Genomic DNA, 22,939 nt, shown 5'->3' with positions numbered 1-22,939 from the left:
CAATTTGCTACGACAATAACAACGTGTTTGCTAAACACCCAAATGGTACTAATGTAAATATATATAACGTAATGCCTTCCTGAGTCATGGAGCATTTAGTTGGTTTCATTTTCAATTTTTTGTTGTTATTAGGGCCTGGGAACAAACTGATTTGGGGGCAAAATTCCTTCCTAATGAAGAAGAAAACATTTGTCTTTTCATATTTTGTTTCTTTTGCACACAAAAAAATGAGTCAATAAGAGACCAGACTTTAACAAACATGCTTTTAATTCATCAGTCTTTGGGTTGGCAAATTAACCTCACATAATGCTCCCAAACTACATTTCTCCCTTGTGGACCAAGTCAACATCCACCGGACTATGTCAACTGACTATAGGCCTGTCTACATCAGCTCAAGATTGCCAAATATCTCACTATTTGAACTATCCCGATCACAAATTATCCAGTTAATTTGCGTCTTCATCCTGAAGATGCAACTAGCTGGATATTTGGTCATGATAATCATCCCAAGATATCTTGGGCTAGTTTGCTGAATATCCCGCTATTTGTCCGGTGCGTCTTCACAAGCCCGAAGAATCGCACTATGCCCAAACACTGAGCAAGTTATCTCGAGCTTGAGTTTTAAGTTTTGAGGTCAGGACTCCAGCTGATGAAGACACGATCTGTAATTTTGAGATTATTTCCCAAATCAGACATAGCGTGCTATTTGGCAATCTCGAGCTGATGAAAACAGGCCTTAATATGTACTTCTACTTATAGGTTCAATGCCAGAAGTCCTTTTTCCAAGTAAAGTACGTCTCGGTGGACGTCGAGCTTGGGGACAAATATTGAACTCCTTCCACATCTTTATTTGTGCTCAACCTTTAGTACACATTATGTACACGGCAGTGCTGGCTCCTAGCATTGGTACATGCATGAATTTTAATAACAGAGAAGAACAAATATTTTCTTAAACAGTCCTTTGAGCAAAATTTAAAAAAAAACTCTTGAGGATTTTCTTGCAAACAAAATTAAATTTCCTTGCAGCAATTTGGATTTCTTTTCTCACTTTCTGTAATCAAATTTTGTTTGTACATGTACCAGATTTAAAAAAAAACACCCACTGATACGTGTATGTTTCACTTTGAAAATAATATTTTATGTTTAATTCTTGTATACTATTTTGTATTTTCACATTTTGTAATTCCACAATACACTTAAAATGGAAAAAAAAAAATTCTCTTTCATCTCACCAGTACGGGTCCCTAATCTCACTAAACAATATCTTGACCTTAAAACTTACAATATTTTTAGAGCAGATGAAGATTCAACCAATTTTAATTTTTTAATTTTGTTGTGTTCTAAAATAGCCAATGCCTTTCAGGATAACGAGGATGGATAGTCTAATACTTAGTAGCTGACATAAAGTTCATTTACAAGGGTGGGGGCACTTTCCTTTGCCCTGGACAAGAGGCGAAGTGGGCGATGGAAAACATTTCCTGTTATGCAGAATTTCCTTTGTCTTCTTTTATCACAGGTTTACTCTTAAAAGACACCTTACTTGACCTGCAGCGTCATAAGATAGCCTACTCCAAAAACAAGGATGTTACTGGAGTAAACAAAGGCAGGAAAAGATATGATTCTGGAAAAGATAAAATATGAGCTCTGGCATATTAATTCATATGAATACTCTAACTCTAGATATCAGATGCAACTTGAGTCAAAACCATTCAAAATCACATCGACCCTAGATGTAATATGATTTGTTGACTCTTTTTCATTGTTTCTGTCCAATAGTAATAACAACTTTATAGGCAAAAGAACCCCCGACCCAATCCCCAGTCAAATCTGTGAATAATAAAAGTCACCTGAAAAGAAACTCATGAGAAAGCGAAAGACTTGCCATTGCAGTCAGATGTCCTTTCAAGACAGGTTCTGCGACACACATTTCTTCTTAATGATTGAGGGAGACAAATTTCAGGTGGTCTTTGTAGAGAGGTGAGACCACAAGACTGTCTCAGTGTCTGGACCGTACAAAAGAGGGTTCTATTCTCTAAATAATGACACACTAAAATTACACTAAAGCAATGTCTGCTGTCATGAAACTTTCTTACCGGTAAACTTGTTGAAGCCTCAGATAATTCAAGCTGGAATCTATGTAAAAAATCTTTTCATATAAAAATCCAAATTGCATTTGAAGGGTTAAGGAAGATCCTATGCTCCATTCAACCATTTTCATATTTTGGTATTATTCAATATAATCAAGACCATAACTTTGAATCCTGTGCACCATTTAGACATGATTTTGATACCACCCTAGATTATCATGATCTAAGCAAAGTCTTTGGGGACATCTTCCTTCTGTATTGACGTAAAAAAGCAACATTCCTGTTTTCATAGACCAAGAAATTTCATGAAATATGGGGCAATCTAAAAACCATTAGTATCTATTCCAGAAGCAGATTTATAGATAACAGCCGGGTTGGAAGGTATACAATACACTAGAGAAAATACTGCAGAACATTTCCAAGTATTCTGTTTTACATTTTTTCCTCTGCCATTTCAAAAAACGAAACACAGAAGATAAAGCAATTTTCTTGTGGGAAATGTACGATTATTTTCATATGTCCTAGGAGTACAAAAAACTATAGGTGACATCAAAATCCATTAGACTCTCTTGAAATAACAGTTTTAAAATGTTGACTCTGAACCACAAGCGAATGTTTTGTGAAATAATCATAGTACCGCCCCCCCCCCCCCCCCCCCATTATCTTGTTGCAAAAACTGAAAATTCTGTAATGTCCCTTCAATTTTTCACTATGTCTGCTAGCTGACACAAATAAAGTGGTAGTTTCAGGGTACACTACAGGGCATAAAAAATGATATGCTTTATGGACTATTGATACTTTTAAACCAGTTACATCAACAAAGTTGTACAGTATTCAATCTACAACAGAAATGGATGAATAGAGTGATACGTCATGATGACATCTGCAAAAATGAACTGCAATAAGGAGGAGGAGTAGGACAAGTTTCATACTACAAAATAATAGAAAAACAATTGACATAACAATGAAGTTTTGCATGTCATCCTGGAAGTTTTCTGCCGTGAAAATGGACAAATGGGCATCCTGAACAATTCACAACACAAGCTTCTGGTTTGCAAATACATGCATCATAAGCGATGCAAGCAGTTGGTTACCAACTTAGCTCCCACTATACGTTTACATGATGCACATATGCTGTTTTCATTCATAAAAAGAAATAAGCACATGACATCATTGACGTCACCAGGGGGTGGTTCCCTATTCCAGTAAACGAATTCCCAAATTAACATCAATCACAAATTACCTATTCTAAACATCTGACAATCCAATGTAGTTCCCGGCACCTGTAAGTCCAGACACCTGTTTTGATAGATGTGTCTTCTTCGATGAAAATTCATGACAGAACTTGACTTGATAAGTCATGAAGTGTAGGGCCAATGTAAAGCTTGATATTTCCTATACAATGATTCATTTTACAAGATTCGTATTAAGTGTCCTGGTGCTTGAAGAGGCGGAAATGAATTTATACTAGTTTCTCATCCGGTCCTTCCTTTTCTCAGTCTGCCTTTTTTCTACTTCTTCTTCATCTTCTTCTTTATCAGAATAGCACAATCTATAAAGACTCAAACTCTCAAAGACACCCTTTCCTCATACCGTATTTCACCAATATTGAACTTTTTGCCTTTTTATTCAACTTTGCATACCACAAGTGTGTATTGGTAAATTCATAGTGATGCATGGGTTTGATCATGGACCTACTAGTACTAGATCCATTGCATGATTGTCATAAAGATAAAATTATTTAAATTTGTGTGCCACTTCAAACATGGGCTTTCCCTCCTCCCTGTTCAAATCATGAAACTCTAAGAGTAGGCAGATATAGAGTTGTATATTATATTTGTCATGAAGATGCAACTGGACGGGTGTGAAGTTGAAGACTAGTCCGCACATGACATGTGGCCCTAATCCTCGATGTGGGGTCAAAGGTAACTGCCTGAAGAGGGGAGATAAGAAATCTCAGAAGACTAGTTGCCTACTTTTCCAGGTTTGATGGATGGAATAATCAGGATTTCGACTCAAGGTCGGTCGTTACGTTTTGTTAAGAATGCTAGCCTTGATTCCTGCTCTTTCTGTTCCAAATGTTCATGAACAAATCAAAGAGAAGTCAAAAATATTGGCATTCAAATGGCAAGTCAGTGTCACTAGAAGTGTGTTTGAGTTTTGGTGTTGTTACTGTTGTTATCTAGTTTCATCCATGATGGAGTTTCTCAAAACAAAACTTGTTTACATCAGCTGATTTGCAACATCCTGCCCTTCAGTGAAGATGTAACAGAGAGAATGAATACGTTACTACCAGGGAGAAGGGGTCAGGATATTAAAGGGACTTGTAACACTGTTTGAAAATTGTGCTAAGATAGCGACTTCAATGCTAGATGTACAATTAAAGAGAATCTGCAAGTTTGAGTGAAAACAGACCATTTATATTAGGGATAAAAATTGGAAAAAACTGATCCGATATTGTAATTTAATTAAACTTGAGGTTTTAAGAGCCTCATTACAGGAACAAATCACAACTACATGTACATGTAGGCCGATGACATGTCAGGGAAGTATATTAGGTCGTGCTAACAATTTAAAGTTACTCTATGACCTATCGGAGTATGAGGTTAGTAAGTAACTAGAAAGAACAAAGTCCAAAGTCAAATGGAAATAAACACACACCTAGAGTTAGGACAAGTGTGTGCTCCTTGTCCAGCATAAATGTGTTTGTTTCTCTTATTTACTCAGTTCTAATGATGACTCTACTTTTTTTGGGCCATATTCTGATCATCACTGTGAAAGCTGAATGCTGTTTGAAATTGAATATCAAGAGCTGATAACAGTGATCCCTTGAATGAATTGGGCGGGGGAGGGGGGGGGGCACCATGCACGATTTTCAGAATGATAAACACAACTATAATAGAGATGACTGATATTTTGGAGAACAAAATTAAGTTTAACACAACGTCGTGGGACATTCTCAACCTTTTTTCAGAATTGCAGCAGCATTTTAAAGAGAATGAGTCAGTACTATAAGAGCCACTTATATCAACCTTTGTCCAATTTGTTTTGTAAAACAACTGATTGATCTTATTTATTTTGTAATTGAATTTTGAAAAGTCTGTGTGTGTGGACTCTATCTTCTTCAAAGGTGGAGGACATATACCCCTCACCCCCCCCCCCTACCCCTACCCCATCCCTAATTTACAATGTAGACTTATTCCCATGACTGATAGTGATATCTAAAAAAAGATCAAAGTCTACAAATTAGAATAACAAGTATGTCTCTATTGTCTGTCACATTCAAATTTGTTTGCTGTAGGTTTGTTATTATCTACGCCTATGCCTATATGAGCACAAAGTCTAGAAGATTCACGATACAATATGATTTAAACTTACAAGGACGTATGTACATTAAAGGTTATTTGTTCATTGAATCTGTCTCCATAATGGCATGCAACTGTTGTCCTACGACATATCAGACCATGGACCCATGATCAGACCAGGGACATGCTGATCAGACGCACAAGATCTCAAAGACTCAACCATACTTCTTTTAAATTTAGGGGCCTTCATGTGTGAAAACTACTATTTCTCTCATTGTTTGCTTCTATCAGTTGCCTTGACTGTTTCTAAGTCGCACGCCCAATCAGCTGAGAGAAAAAACACAACCTCAATAAACACCAAGTCAGTCTGTTTATTCTTACCCTTGCAAGTCGCAAAAAGTGAATTTTCGGGGATCAGAGGGGGGAAAATGATGATTGAAGAAAAAAATCTGTAAGAGCATGTAGAATCTAGACTACTACTAGCGCTTCTGCAACTTTACCCTCATCAAGTTCTCACAGTTCTATTATATTGCTTATAGAACTGTTACTCCTAAAGTAACAACAACATAATGTATGACCAATACTGCACAGCACCTCACACAATGGTTATTATTTGACTTAAAGTTAATTAATTTCTCCAGCCCCGTTTCCTAAAATTTCCATGATTTTGGGAAGATGTAAATAAAATGAAAGAAATATTGGTGCATTATTAATAGAAACTTTTGATATTGGATCTATTGGATCTAGGATTGGTCACAGAAACACAATGAATATTTTCAACATGAACTTGTAGCCCTGTCAAGTTGCATTAGACCTGGGGGCGTTTCACAGAGTCCAACTTAGAGATAAGTTCAACTTAGGATCTTTGTGAAACACTCCCCAGGGCCCATAAAACAAAATTCACTGATTCCTTTCTAAATCATGCAATAAGTGCAATGACACTACTTTCCTTTTCATGTGTTCTTGAAATAATACCATAGCCAAAAACAATGTGTATTCCATTTCCATTGGCTATACCAAGTGCTGCTATACATGCATGATTCAAAACAGAATATCATATTCAGGAAGTGACAATCTCAAAATAGATTTGTACTCGACCATCATTCATCTAAGAGTTCTTCCTATTTCAATGTCAAGTCAACGAGGTAGCAAAGTCTAAGATCACTTTTATTTTCCAGCCCCAACTTGTACCAACTGGGCGCCAGCAAGGCAGCAGGAACAATATTGTGAGTATAAATCTTAGACACAAGATATATAGTCAAAATAAACATACATTACATAACATAATATTACAATATAAAATACATCATAAAGGTGATCTGGACAAAACATAGAGAAAAGTGAGTATTTATGTGAATGAGGAGGCAGCTAGGAAGGAAATACCTTATTGGTGCTGCCACCTACAAAAAACTGAAAATTTGAAATTAGGATAAGAAGAGAGTATGACAAGACCAGATTGAAGATTTACAGAATAAGTACATTGTACAAGCATATACACCCAAAAGATTAACACACACACAAAAAAGAAGTATTGTGACATATGGTCTCTCCTTTGACCCATTAGGTTCATGATCTCTCTTAACTTATTCATACTTATCACCAAAAGAAAAGGAAATAGAAATACATGGATTCGGATGGCTGATTTCTTACTTCAGTAAAAATGGCGTCAATCCAACATTGATCAAATACCGGGAGTATAAGCTATCATCGTCCTTGAGGGAAACTGAAATGATACCGTTCTCCTGGTAGTGGCTCATAGGCCTATTTGTATTCTACTTTTGTAACCTGAGATTGAGGGTCTTCCCTAAACAATAACAGACGAGAAAACAGTTGTCTACTGGTCTTGTGAGGTTGGGATAGTGAAGTAAAAAGATCCGGCTTCTGAAATTTTGTTAGAGAGAAATTCATCCTCATCACTTTGTATGAATCAAATGTCATCCCCATTTATGAAGAAAAGAAAAAATTGACAAAAGCATTTATGCTATACCATAGGTTCACATATACACTGTTAAGATCCAGATGGGTGTAACCTATGTCAAATGACATTCATGAGTTAAAGCCTGTCTGCACTAGTTTGGCCAGGGGGATCAGACCTCCCTGCAAGGTCACTGTCATGTGGTCATCTCACCAAATCAGCTCTCAATTAACATAGGAAAAAGAGGATCATGGGGGACCAACAGGCACCAATTAGGCATTGTTTGCTATACAGAGGGCGCAAGTAGCAAGTAGTGCAGTGGGGCTTTAATGCCCTTCTGGCTCTCAGCAGACTGTATCATGGTATGTTGCATCATGGACCTACTGGTTGCATTCACTCTCTTTGCTGAGGAGGAGATGGAATCGAAACCATGTTTCGCACTCTGCCAATAAGGATGACCAACATCATTCAGTCATTAAATCGCTCCAAAAACAAAGGTTTCAAGTTTAGTTAGATGAATGATTAATCTGAATGTTATCCACTCGGTCAGGTGCATGGGTCTCAAAAGTGAATTCATTGGGTTCTTTTTCCTTTACATAGAATCTCTTTTGAAGGATTTGATATATGATATCATATTAAAATATGAGTTTTCCCAAGGGCAATAGTACTTATTGTAATCCCATTTCAATTTTCCGTTAGGGTTTTTTTTCCAGAGGTTTTTGTGACATGTAGTTCAAGCCTGACCCAGTCTATACTTAACTCTCTACATAATCATATAAAATACCATGGGGAAAACCACATTTTTTTTCTCAATCGAGCAAACAAAATAATACTCTTCCTTTCAAGTGGAAGTTTAATTGCCCTTCATTGCCTTCCTTACAAGCTCACAGTTTTTTAGCAGAACAAATTCCCATTGCAATAGCTCCCCCCCCCCCCTCCCCCTTGGCAGGTCGGCAGTGCAACACAAGCACTTTATGAGTGGCATGAGAATTAAAAAAAAAAGTTAAACACGAAACTGGAAATTAATTCAAAACAGGATCTTAAAATCCGGCGTGCCGTAATAGTGAAAGTGTTTGCCATAATTTGTTGGTTACGTTCACATTAGTGTTTTTTCCCCCTATAAGTTATATGGATAGTTTTAATTATCAACTGTTAACTCAATAACTGCACATGCTGCCATAAGATTCACCAAATTAATTAGACGTAAATATGACTCATGACCAGACGACAGTAGACATGCTTGGTTTCCAATTTGAACTTATTCATCAAATTACCCATTCATAATCATGAAAATCCACACTAGCTGAATAATGGGAAAAGTCTTAAATTGTGATTTTGCATGACAAAACTCGAAAGTTTGTAAAATACTCATGGCAGTTTGTTAAAAAAATTACCTGGCTGCAGCTATACACAAAGCACTCCTTGGTCTTGGCAGGTTGATAACCCCTCAATCGCGTCACTCGACTCTCAAATCAAACAGGTTTCTTTGTTGTGCAATTCAATTTGAATTAAGCAAACTCAGATGACCCGTAAAGTCCTGAAGAGTTCAATCGACACACCTGGACAGAGCACGAGTAGGTTCCAAAAACGGGAAAATTCAAAGTTTGGTGACCAGACCAGGCCAGGCTGACACTGCACTGCAATCAAACCTGATCTTTTGTTTTGATGATTGCCGAACTCGAAGTAACATGATCAGTAGACAAGACTCTGCATGTTCCGATCGCGGCCAGTACCCGCTTGCCAACGAGTACCGCTCCGCATCACCAAGGGTCACAGGCGCGTGGCTGAAATCCCTGAATGGACTGTTCTCCCCTCCTTGGAGATTTCACCTTATAAATCTCGAGACGATCCAATTGAATTATTCACACATGTACATAATGAAACTAGATCCTGCTTTTTTCTGTTGCAATCGGATAACAAACGAAACACAAGTCACAAAGCGCTGATTTCATGCGGTATAACTTTCCAGGATTTAGCGAGAACCTGATGAGCCCAAACCACAATCATCTGTGTCGGAGTTGTGTTATCATCTGGTCGCTATTTGCGCTTGTGCGCAGAATTCAGGGAAACCCCCAAAAGTTACCAGAAGCAGGAGCGCGCGAGGCAGCGGTGCTTAGTCTGCAAGCACAGACTCTGGTTAGACACTGTACCACAATTCATAACGCTTTTAGCAGAGCCTAGCTCTATCGATCTCTGCCTTTTTTCAAATAAGGTCTGGAATAGCTAAAGCACAGAGTCCATTTAGTATGCCTTTAGTGTGGTCTCACAGTTTAGACACTTTTACGCACTTTTACGCACTTCGACTGACAGGGTCTGTGGCTGCAAACTAGCTAATGCCGCTGCGAGCCATTTGATTGGTTGTAAGTAAATATGCATATTCATTTCATGCCTGCTCTTCCTCAGAATAAGAACCGTACCAGTATCGCGCTAAGATTATGTAACAAATTCTAGAAATCGTATAATGGCAACTTCTCTTCGTCTAAAACACATGGAGATTGGTTGAGTTCCCAGAAGAATTTAAGGAAATCCACTTTGTTATTCGCTGTTCACGAAACATTATAATCGGGGGCCTCGCATGGAAATAAAACGAAAGGGAAATGAATCAGAGAAACTGGGAGTGGAACGTTTGAGAGTAAATCCGGAGTAAATCAATGAATAAAAAAAGAGCCTGAAAAGAATTATGTTTGAATGATATAAAACAAAGTGAGGAGTATATCGAGAAGGAGATTAAACAGATACCAATTTTTAATTAACTTCCAAACTATTAACAGATCTTTACTTCTTTTTCTTTTTTTCGTATTTTTATCATTTCTTCTCTGCTTTTATTAAAATCAACCTGATGTCAGAAAGGATTATCCATCTATACTAATCATTTGTAGTTGGAAAGTCAAAGATCGAATGTATGGGGCCATCAAGTTAATTAAAAACGAAACTCGTGTTGGATGACGATTTCAGGCATTCTTGCAAGGTTACCAAAATGCACCAAGTTGCCTATTTGCCTCTAAGTTTTCAATATTAAAGTAGTTTAACAAATGTATAATTCAAACACTATTACTTATTTAAAAACAAAATTAACCTCCAAATCAGTTCTTAGACTAACAGAGGTCAGTGCATAATGCTGATATAACGGTCCTATACAATTTATATCAACAGAGGGCGACATACACTAACAACCGTCGTCCAAGCTCCGCGCCCCTGTGTGTTCTGCCCAACGAACACAAACTTGAAATTCGATGGTTCTGCCTCGACACATAAAATCAACATAAAATGGTTCTTTGAAAATTTAATTCGAGACGATTTGAGATGATTATGAAGAAAACGTTGATGCAAAAGAAAGGTTTCCTATGGATTTATCGGTAAGAATCTCTGCAACGAAAGCATGTGTCCAATCAACCTTCAAGGTCTATATTTTGATGTTAATGTTGTTTCGTTTGTGTTGTGTTGTTTTGTTTCGTTTTAACAAGATCTATGATAATTCCTATATTTTCAAAAGTTATGGGCTTAAACGAAAGTCGTCTATGTTAAGATAATTGAAAATACGAGGGATGTCTTCAAACTTTTTAAATACAAAATTGAGACCTCCACTGGAAGCAAGATTAATTTGGTGATGACATTGATAATGACATTGTCATAGAACAACAAATAAAGTTATTTTTTATTAAACCCGCTCGCCTATTTTCTTTTTAAAGAAAGAATCGGATTTTACCTTCCCTTTGTTCTCTTGTCTTTAGTTAGAAATGGAAACTTTCCTAAATCATGAATTAAAGGCACGAGACAAATTATTTTCTTTTCGTTTCCTTTAAACCCGCTCGCCTGTTTTCTTTTTAAAGAAAGAATCAGATTTTACCTACCCTTTGTTTTATTGTCTTTAGTTAGAAATGGAAACTTTCTCCAATCATGAATTAAAGGCACTGAAGACAAATTATTTTCCTTTCTCTTGAATGCATGTCCATTGTTTTGTGATGTCGCGCCATAAAATATGATTTACAGCCTTCAAATGAAGCGTATTTATGAGCGTCATGGCGGCTAAAACAACTTTGATAATGTTCTTTCATTTTGGCATGATTACTACAGATATTGACTAATTAATAGTATGGTGGTGACAAGCACGATTATATAGGGCTATGACAATGGTATGTAAGTGGTTTCTTTAAGGTTATTCTTAACAATTTTAAATCTGAGATGCATGGCCCTATCAGTGTCTGTGATATGGTATAATATAGAAGCCGTAATGCGCTTCAAAATGATTATGAAGTGCCTAAAAAAAAGAAAAAATCTTTGAGTGACCGGTTTTACCATACTCATTTTTCCCCAATAGACTGTAGTGTAAATAAAAACCAGGAAAACGGTTTCTGAAATTTCGATTTCCAATCACATATCTTGATAATTAGCCAGATCGGCTTTTAAAATTAATCGGATTCCTGTCTGACCTAAAGGTTTATAATGATCATTGCAGCATGAGCTAAATCCAGGATTTTGTTTCAGAATCTGAGACAAAGTTACCCGATCCCTTTAAGCCCACTAGACTTTTGCATTCAACTGGAAAACGTAGTTATCAGAATGGATATCATATTGCTGGATTACTTTCTCTCTCTCTCTTTCTCCCTCTCTCTCTCTTCCTCTCTCTTCATCTTTCTTTCCCTCTCTCTCTCTCTCTCTCTCTCTCTCTCTTTCTCTCTCTCTCTCTCTTTCTCTCTCTCTATCTCTCTCTCTCTCTATTTCTCTCTCTCTATCTCTCTCTCTCGCCCTTCCTTCCTCTCCCTTCTTCTTTCTTTCTTTCCCTCTCTTTCTCTCTCTCTCTCTCTCTATCTCTCTCTCTCTCTCTCTCTCTCCCTTCTTCTTTCTTTCTTTCCCTCTCTTTCTCTCTCCCTCTCCCTCTCTCTCTCTCTCTTTCTTTCCATCTCCTTTTCGCTCTCTCTGGACACTAGTCTTAATTTGACAAATAAAATCCTAGAAAACAAAGCAGTCGAGTTGAATGATAGAGGCGGGGGTTGTTGTATCATTTTCTTTTCAAACTGATTCCCTTTCTATTACTTCCTCGACTTTCCTCTCCCTTTAAAATATTCTATTTATTTGGGTTCATCTTTCCTCTCTCTTGGTCTATATCTCGAGACATCGGGTTTCAGCTACATCATGCACTGCTAGATACCCAGCCAATTTATGCATAGCCTCCATATGACCTGTGTCCATATTGACAATATCGATTTCCCGCCAATTCACGCCATTTCTCACACCTCAAAATTCATTTTGCACACGGCACCGACAACCAGTTTCAATGGGGATCCTGACATTCTCAAACGAATATGATAGAATGTTCAGCCAGTGTAATTAACCTCCGTTCCAGGTGAACAATATATATTATTATCATTATTATTGTTATTCATTCTGTTCACTTTATTTGGTTTTGATGAAAGACTATGATATTCTATATGAAGCATTAAATGACAAAAGCATACAACATATTTGCCAATGGGACCAATAGAACCCCTTTCTTACTTACTTACCCCTCCCTCCCCCCCCCCCCCCCCCCCCCGTCACAAAGAAGGACGAAAGAAAAGAATAATAACACATTTGATATCTCCTATATCTAACTATGTCTTAACTGCAATGACGTGTACTCATTATTTTACCTCATTTGTTATCAGATACTGTAAAAAAAAAACACACTAATCATTCATGTAAATATAGATGTAGGGATTACGGGCACGCAAGGAATCTTATAATTAGTATACAGTTACATTATTAACATGAAGAAGAAGAAAATGAAAGCAATCAGACCATAATTGAACTATTTGTACTCTACTTCTACCGATATGAAAAAAACTCTTCTGGCTGCCTTTGATTTGGACGAGTTACAAAGGGTCAAACATATTTCATCATGATGGATAAAGTGATAATAGAAAGTGCTCTAAAAATACAATTTGATACCACACAACTCTTTTCTTTGAACGCGTAAAATAATCTTTCCGATGATCAAGAGGCTTACATGGTAAATGATACTATTAGCATTGTTTTCCTTTAATTGAATTTGACCTCTTGTAACGCGACTATATACAGGGTTTTCCGGTTTATCTCTGAGGTGTATGCGGTGGCAGTAATTCTCAACAATAAAAAGAAAAGAAAAGAAAGCAGAAGGAGGAAACTGGACCCTGGGACTTTCGGACTTTAGCGGATACGGCCGATTCTTTTTTTTTCTGTAATTTTAATGGTAAACAGGAATCGATACTAAATTCAGTATAGCCCTAAGTTTTGTATACGATTGCTTGAATTTTTGTTTTTGTTTAATCGCTTATGACGTTGCTTGATTCTGTATTTGTATAACATAGTTTTGTTTTTGCTTCGCAGTCGGATGCGATACGGTTTAATCGGTCAGAATTGTTTGGATCCAGAGAGCAAAGACTTTCGAGATGGCAACTTCAATATCCTATAGTGTATATCCATAGAAATTATCATGTTAGGGTTACATATAATTATGCCATTGTAATTTTTGTGCATTTCAAAGGACAATGCGAAGGGCTATAGGAATCTGTGTTCGTATTTTTGGACGTATTTCAGTCACAATTATAAATTAAAAGAAACTCGATTTTGAAACAAATAACGGTTTGTTTTTTTTTTTCTTTTTCTTCTTAATCGTTGTATTCTTAAGTGATTACATTTAGTAAACATGATTTTGAATGGAATCATTAATGATACAATGTAATGGGAGATTGGGAGACACTGTTTGTTAATCTTCACAGTAAATATGCCTGAATGTTACGATCATTCGGGAATCGCACAAACTGTACACACTGTATGGTATCCGTGCTCGCACAAAGAACTTTTTACACATAAACCAATGGGGATCTCAGCAAAATTTAACTATGCCGCCCGTTACCCGGGACAACGGGCATAGTTCGTTTCTTTGCGGGCATGGCTAAACTCACGACTTCAATTTCGACCAATCAGATGACTAGATTTATCTAAGATACTAAAGGGAGGTATATAAACAATGATAAATCAATTTTTCTTTTCCACTTCTTCCTGTTCCACAACTTCTTATGACTTGCACTTTTCAAGTTTCGAATTTAAATGTTTTGAGAGTCCATTTTTTTAGTGACGTATATTCAACTTATGACATCGTCGTATGCCCCCCCCCCCCCCTTCTCCCCGTCAAGGCACAGAAATCTAGAAAACCTTCATTCGGTCTATAGTGCACGAGAAGATGATGCCCCCCTCCCACCTCTCCCCCCCCCCCCCCCCTCCTCCCCAACTACTCCCGCTTTCGGGTCGGAGTAGACCCTTCATCAAGGTCTTAATAAAAGTCAAGATCTAGAATTTTACAAATCTTTTCACAAAATTTTAGAGGGGCTTTGAGTGATAATATCACTTTGCACAAAAATACATTTCACTGTGGGTTGTTCTCGTTGTGTTATTGTTATTGTGTTGTTGTTGTACAGGTGTGTAGTTATCTTTAATGATCAAACAAACGAAATCGAAAGAGATTCGAGTTGAAATTAACTAATTGCTTTTGAATAAGGAAATGAAACTTTATGGTTGTCGTTTCCTGTACAATAATTGAAGAAAAACAAATCATTTAACGTTTTGTTGGAATTGAGAGTGTATAGGAAGGTTAAAGGGATTATTTTTCCATATTCGGAAATAATAATTTAGTAATTTCTCACGCCATGAAAATTAAGTAATTTCTCACGCCATGAGAATTTGTTTGGGGTGAAGATGAATACATATAGGCCTATTTAAACGAGGTTTATGAAGAAAATGAATGCAAGACGTTATTCGGTAAATCATTTTCAGAATTATTTGTATTATTATTAAAGTAAAGACATGTCTTCCTTTTAATTCATTATGTATGCTTTATAGTTCTTTGTACTTTATACTCCCACACTTGAATTGTGGTATCTTAGTTTAGGGTATCACACATCAAAATCTTTAGTTTATGTGTTGTTATTATAAGAGAAGATTATTCGTATTATTTCTAGAAGATTTTCGTATTATTTCTAGTTCCCCCTTCCTCCCATACAGACTCTTTATAATTTGTTTAGTAAGATACTGAAGGTCAATTTATGTATGATAATACAAATAATATGTTACCATCTGTTTCAACAAAAATATGTTTTCCTTTCAATAGCTCTGTCCATAATTACCAAACAAAAGATTCGGCAGATTTTCATTTACCCCTCTTGTGGACCCTCTTAGCTCAAAGGCCCAAAGTTCTTTAAGTGTAACGAAATAAAGAAAACGCTTCGAAGGCTGATCGATTACTACTTTTAAGAAGAAGAACAAAAAATGAAATTGTTGTTATTACAATCTAATGAACCTCATTGAATTATATCGCACATTTATTATTTTCCCGTCCACATGTCTGTTTTTTTTCTTGCTATGCTTTTTTTTAAAAACAAGGTCATTCTCTACTCGCTGACTCAAAACGTAATTTGATATATTATATTGTGCCCTCTCATGCATATCTCCTTTCTAATACGTATTTCACCTTCCTCATTTTTTTCTCAAACCCACATGCAGCTCATCCTTATTTTCTGCACCCCTCGATCTCCCACTTCTTCTTCTTCTTCTTTTTTTTTTTTTGGGGGGGGGGCATGGTCTCCTTTCTTTTTCATTGTGATCGTGTTCTCCTATCTTTGTCATGTAAAGTACCCTCTTGTTCCGTTCTCGTCTCTGTTGGCATCCCCTCCTTTTTTCTCTCTATTTGTAGTTCCTTTTTGTAGTTACGAATGTGCTAATTCAATTACTCATTTTTTCTAACTATCACTTGAGGGGTCCACAATTGTACAAGCATTGCTTGTTAGCGGACCCCAGTATGTTTCCTTTATTGTTGTAAATTATTATAATTGATTTGTAAGTTTTTTTTAACAGAAATAAAATTGAATTGAATTGAATTAAAGAACCCCAAGGTCCCTAAAGCGTCTCCCCAAGTCCTCCCTATAAATGAGGGATATTATAAGAAGTTATTGCAGAGGATGTTGTCATCTCCTCCTCCCATCTCTCTCTCTCTCTCTCTCTCTCTTTCTCTTTCTCTCTTCATTCGATTAGAGGCACCGCATGCCATCGTGCCCCCCCCCCCCCATATGACTACGCAATTGCCTGCAGCAAATGCAAATGTGAGGTGCGTCATCATTTCATTCAGGAAACCGAGAGGAGGGATCCACCAAAAGATGATTGACAAAGTCAATGCAGCCTTATACACGCATGTCAGGGTAGTACAGGGATATATACGAAAAATACATTAATAAGTTTCCTCCTTTTTCTTCCGGACATAATGCTACCACTTTAATACGTCCACGCACGCAATTATTGTAAGGTACATGATCTACATAAACGTACGCCCCTTCTTCACACGGCAAGGGGGGAATGCAAACAGTCGGAGTGTGGTATATTTCATACGTTCTGATGAAGAAAAAAAATCGTCTGTCTATAGATCTAAGGAGGAACCAAAATCAGTAACCTGGGTAACTAAGTCCAATCTACACCACTCCTATTTCCTATTCTACTTCTACTGCTACTACTTAGCCTCCTTTTTCTAGTACTACTACCACTACTTCTACTTCTATACTATAACTACAGCAACAACTACTACTACTACTACTTCTACTACTACTTCTACTACTATTTTACTACAATTACTACTACTATTACTATAATACTATTACATGTACTACTACTACTACTACTACTACTACTACTACTACTACTACTAACATCATAACTATTATTCTACTTCTTCTGCTATACTTCTAATACTACTTCTGTACTACTACTACTACTGAAACTACTACTACTACTACTACTGAAACTACTAAAACTTCTACTAGTACTTATACTACTACTACTGAAACTACTACTACTACTACTGAAACTACTAAAACTTCTACTAGTACTTATACTACTACTACTACTGAAACTACTACTACTACTACTGAAACTACTAAAACTTCTACTAGTACTTATACTACTACTACTGAAACTACTACTACTACTACTGAAACTACTAAAACTTCTACTAGTACTTATACTACTACTACTGAAACTACTACTACTACTACTGAAACTACTAAAACTTCTACTAGTACTTATACTACTATACTACTACTACTACTACTACATTACTATTTACTACGGCTACCAAACTACTACTACTAGGGGGGGGGGTAGTGAGCATTTTTTTTTTGGGGGGGGGGCCTCGAAAATTTGAAAAATCGCAGTCCCCCCCCCCCCCCCTTGAGCGCCAGGGGAGGGGGCCCATCTATAAAAAAAAATTAAAAGGGTAAAATTTTGTTTTTACACGTTTTCTTTCCCCAGGGGAGGGGGCCCCCACCCACCCCCTCGATCCGCCATTGACTACTACTACTACTATTACTAATGCTACTCCTACTACTATTACTACTTGTAGTATTACTTATATTATTACTACTACTATACTACTACTACTACTACAACTACTGCTTGTAATATAAGCATTACTCCCACTGTGCTCTGCTATAGCTCCACATCTAGTATTATGCTCCCTTCCATTCATTGTCACTATATCTCTTACAAAATATGAACTAGGTTCAAATGTAGATCATTTTGAAAATGTCTTATCAACAACGAACACGTCCTGTAGAATACGGTCACTTCAGGAATTTCCGCAAAACTTAGAATAAGGACAGACAAAAGTAACTGAATTGACCAGGAAAGGATTAGTGTGGCTGTAATGAGGTCGACAACAAGGAAAAAGTTTTGAGAGAGCCTTATACGGGAATTTGTACCTTTAACGATTTAGAGTCGATCATGTTTCATTGCATAATTTGACAATTCGTAAAAATACATTAAATAAACAACAAAACTAACCTCGTTGCCTGCCTTTATGACAAAATAAAATCCAAATCCCCATGATGCTCTGGCGAAAAGGGGATTCTTCATCCTCACAATACAACATAAATCATGGTGACTTCTGAGTGTGCATCAAGTGCACAGCAGTAGACGATGCTATGCTAGACATGTTGCCTGAGGAAGCAGTGGTGAATCCAGGGGGCTCGGGGGGCCCGCCCCCCCCCCCCCCCTGCTGTGTACGCGCCTGTATATATCTATATATATATAAGAAAAATTCAATACAACTGATAATTAGAACATATTACATATGGATGGAAAGATTCTCACTTGAAAAACACGAATAATTTGCTGAGAAATCATATAGATATTATGGAAAGGCGTAACATATTTTTCAAGACCCTTCTTAGACCCCCGAACGCCCATGAACGTAAGCCAAACACACGAGCGTAGCGAGCTCTGAATAGTGACGTCACACACTGGACAAACGGCTCAGTACCGGAGTCGCGCGTGTATTAGTATGCAGCTAGCCAGCCGTGACAAAATATTGACGCTCTACAAAGGACCGCTGAAGGCAGAAAATCTGGATCTCAAAACTAACATTTTTGAGAGTTGATTACTGCGGGCCCCAAACATATTTTGAAGAGGAGAGTTGTTGTATTTGATCAGTAAGGCTTCCCCTTCGCAATGATATGAGTTTTGCATCAATTCATAACACTTTTGATACTTAATGTGTCTACTTAAAAAAAAAAAAAAAAAAAAAAAAAAAAAATCTTTACATCGCGATCCAATTCGCACTAATTGTTATGTGTGAACGGGCCTGCGATGAAAGGTACAGTCTATATAGTTATCTAGCCATCTTTGTTCGATAAAAAATTACATTATCGTTCATGTAACAATCACAGAGTACTGAATGAGATTAATGAGACAATTAACGGAGAAAGATTTTGTTTGTAGCTCCTAGATTAGTATGGTAAGAGAATCAAAAGAAGGCCTTATAGACTACTGTTTAAACAGATAGAGAAATAACTATTAACTAATTTTATATTTGCCATGTTACACTAAATAATAACTTTTCTTGTTGTTATTAAAAGTGTCCCCATGGCACTATAGATTTCGAGCCCGCACATTATGTGCACCATCTCCACTTCTCGAGAAGAATTCTTATCACTAGCAATCTTACCTTCTTCTTCCTCCTCCTCTTCTTCTCCTTCTTCTTTTTTTTCACTTCTTCTTCGTCTCCAATGCTTCTTCTTCTCCTTCTTCTTCTTCTTCTTCTTCTTCTTCTTCTTCTTCTTCTTCTTTTTCTTCTTCTTCTTCTTCTTCTTCTTCACGTCTTCTTCTTTACTTTTTCTTTTTTTAACTTATTCTGCTTCTATTTTTTTTCTTGTCCTTCTTCTTCTTCATAGTTTTCTCCGTCAACCATCTTGAATTAAATGGTTTAGGATGTTTCTTTTACTGAACTCAAATATCCATCGTCTATGCTATTCTTTTTCTTCTGCTACTACTCTTTCTTTTTCTTCTTCTCTTCTCTTCTTCTTCTGCTACTACACACCCCTTCAACTATCCTATTTAAGACCAAATTTCATTGAAAACGATGACTTTTTAAAAGCTTTCATGATTTATCCTCTAAAGTTATTGTTTACATATTTCAATCCTTCATCTCTCTCTCTCTCTCTCTCTCCCTCTCTCTCTCTCTCTCTCTCTCACACACACACACACACACACACACACACGCACACACACACACACACACACACACACACACACACACACGCACACACGCACACAACACTTCCCTTTTTGCTGGCTCATTCGATTAGAGGGCACTGCCCCGTTCCTGTATCCATGCCCCCGATAAAGCGCAATATTAGGCCTATTATACAATCACTTTATCTTTATGTCTTGCTTGTTGTCATGCCATCACTGAATATTATAACGAGAAAAGGAATAAACAAGGGTCGGCAGTTGAAGTAATAATAACCGAATTATTCCAAATAACACTTGATAATAGTACGTGTTATCATAATTGCGGTTGTGGTCACCATAACAAAGAGTTTTGATTCTTCAAACTTTCTTCTGCTCTTTGCTAACAACCGGAAGAAACATATGTTAGGTTGTAGGAGCTATTTCCGCGGTACTTCTGGATATAAAGTAAACCTTCTCCTTTTTTTTGCCCCTCTGGTTTCCTGCTACAAGTACAATGCACGCGATGGAATTATGGCCAACGTATACCTTTATGGCCATCGGATACTTTTTAAACGGGTATTTTGAGCTAACTAGGAGCTCTATAAATATGATTACAGTACTTGCTCTCCGTAAAAAATACAAATGTTTTCAGATGATACTTTAATCGCATTTAATCCATTCACGCTTCGTCGATTTTTTTAAATTCCGTTTTTAAAACAATGTTGCTCGATTAAGCAAGTGTGGATTAAATGCAATCGAAGTATAATTTGAAAGCATATTCATTCTACATTATCATGCAAAGCAAGAAATTATGTTCATACAGCTTATAATATGTGCTCAAAATATCCGTTCGTTTTCGGGTTTCGTTTTTTTCTTCCTGGGACACACTGAATAGGGGCAGCACTTGACTATTACTTGAGGAATGGGGCAGACTTTAAAAGTTGCGAGACTTGTTATCCAATCGCAAAGTTTCTAAAGGGATCACTCATAAAAAAAAAATATATAAAGAGAAAATGGGTATACTTTCGTTTAATGTGATATAAGAGTTCATTAAGGCCTCTAAGGTGATGATGTTTGTTTACTTTCCTTATAGCTAATGTGTCGACAAAACAGAACTTTGATCGACTGCAAGATGAACTTAGTAATATGGCCCGTTTTTGGATTTCAGACAAATCACGTTCCCCGATTCCTAAATATGCTAACATTGAGCTAAAAAGAGCGCGACCCTTCACTTCCTGAACATGAAATTTTATATAAAATAAGATAAAATAGGGTACAAAATAACCTGCTCCGTCCGCTGGGTTTCATCATGCTCAATTCGGAAATCTACTCTTCTGCTTCCAAGTCCATCCTCATTCCACCTGGCTTCTTCTATATTATTCCTGATATTTTGTACCCAATTGTCATCGTACTCGACCTTAACCCCTCCCTCCCTCCAAGAAAGAAAAAGGAAACCATCTCTCCCCCCCCCCCCTTTCCTTTTCTCCCTCTCTTTCCTTTCCTCTCTACTTATTTCACCTTCTTTCTTTTTCTCTCTCTCTCTCTTTCATTTTCTTCCCTCTTTCTATCCATATTTCTTTCTCTCCCTCTGTCTCTCTCTCTCTGTCTCTCTCATATATATATATATATATATATATACACAAACCTAAATATATATATGATATTGTAAATTTGTAATGTGGACACCTTCCTATATACAAATTCAATCAAACAATTATTGTTACATCCTCATATCTGCTTGGATATTTATTGAACAATTATATATGGAATCGTAGAAACACAGTGATATACTACATGGGGATACAAGTATTCCATGTTTGGTCACATTCTGTACAAATCAAATTTAAAATATGCACCACTGAGACAAAACAAAATGTGTAACTACCCATCTTTTGTCTGTACATGTACACAAAAATATGAATAACTAACTTATCTTACATACGGTGAGCAGACACCGGGTTTTACTACTCTATGAACTGTTCTCATCAAGTGTAGGGGGTGGCTTTGAAAGCAGAACCTTCCCCTCACAAGATACACTAGACACTTCCGGGCCATTATTTACATAGGATTTTTTGTTTTTAACTCGTTACATGCCACACAAATAATCTTCCTGTGCAACATTGTATTTATCATGGGATGGGTGTAGTAAAGACTTCAAGATTATCAAACTGTTTCTGGTGCAAGATTTATTTTGTACCTGTGTTAAATCAAGATCTGGGGGCGTTTAACAAAACTTGTCATCAGTGACAAATGACAATTTTTGTTATAAGCCACTGAAATCGTTGCTTCTGATTGGTTATCAGCCGATTTGTCACTGATTTTTGTCATTTGTCACTGAAAAAAGGCTTTGTGAAACAGGTCCCAGAAATTGATGCGTTTTGCAAAGCTATTGTGTAGCACAAAGCAATGCTTCCGTCAATTGTTTTGTGCGAAATTGCATGTGTGGTAAACGAGCAACCAGGTAGAGAGGCGAAGAAAGCAAGGAAAGTGTTAAAAAATCATTTACCGTTCTCCCTTGCATGTGGATGAACAATTCTCCAGTTACACTTATATATTACAATGGGCTTTTTATCTGACAATAAGTTTAAGATATGAACATACAGAGCAAAGGATCTTTTTTTAAACGGACGTAAAAAAGGGTTGGTTAAAAACTGTACTTCATAGTTTACATTTCAGTTGTGCATCCAGGAAATAGAAACTTAGGGTGTTAGGTACTGGGAAAGTCCAAACTATTTTGTACCATATGTTACTGACCACATATAAGATTTCAGTATATATCATGACTGTATCAAGCTGACAACTGTACTACTTTACTTCAGCTTGAAATCCCATTTCCTAATTCCACAATAGAATTTGATAATACTAATAGTAATGCATGAGACATATTTTGGACTTGCCCAATACAAACCTTTAGAATAACGATCATAATACAATCTTTTCAATCTAAAAACAATTATTTTATCTATTTAAATTCAAAAGGGAATAAGCCCATTTTTGTCATCATTAAACATCTACATGTGGATTAGATTACACTGAAACAAAACAAATTGAAAGGCCTAATGATCAAGTATGAAATATACACATAAGCTAGGTTACATAAAGAATAGACAGAGTTTGATGAG

At 36.8% G+C, this 22,939-nt stretch overlaps 1 protein-coding gene across 1 annotated transcript in view; it reads right to left on the bottom strand.

Annotated features, from left to right (window-relative positions):
* LOC100890386 overlaps positions 1-9,332 on the bottom strand; it is a 41,861-nt gene extending 32,529 nt beyond the window's left edge. Inside the window, exon 1 of the mRNA XM_030995939.1 lies at positions 8,702-9,332. The gene's annotated coding sequence lies outside the window, so the exon portion shown is untranslated. The remainder of the gene's footprint in view (positions 1-8,701) is intronic.
* Between the last annotated feature and the right edge of the window lie 13,607 nt (positions 9,333-22,939).

This window comes from Strongylocentrotus purpuratus, unplaced genomic scaffold, assembly GCF_000002235.5.
Source record: "Strongylocentrotus purpuratus isolate Spur 01 unplaced genomic scaffold, Spur_5.0 spur5_scaffold_3, whole genome shotgun sequence".
In the NCBI taxonomy this organism is placed as follows: domain Eukaryota; kingdom Metazoa; phylum Echinodermata; class Echinoidea; order Camarodonta; family Strongylocentrotidae; genus Strongylocentrotus; species Strongylocentrotus purpuratus.
The sequence above is the reverse complement of the archived record's forward strand: the minus strand, read 5'-3'. Positions and strand labels throughout refer to the sequence as shown.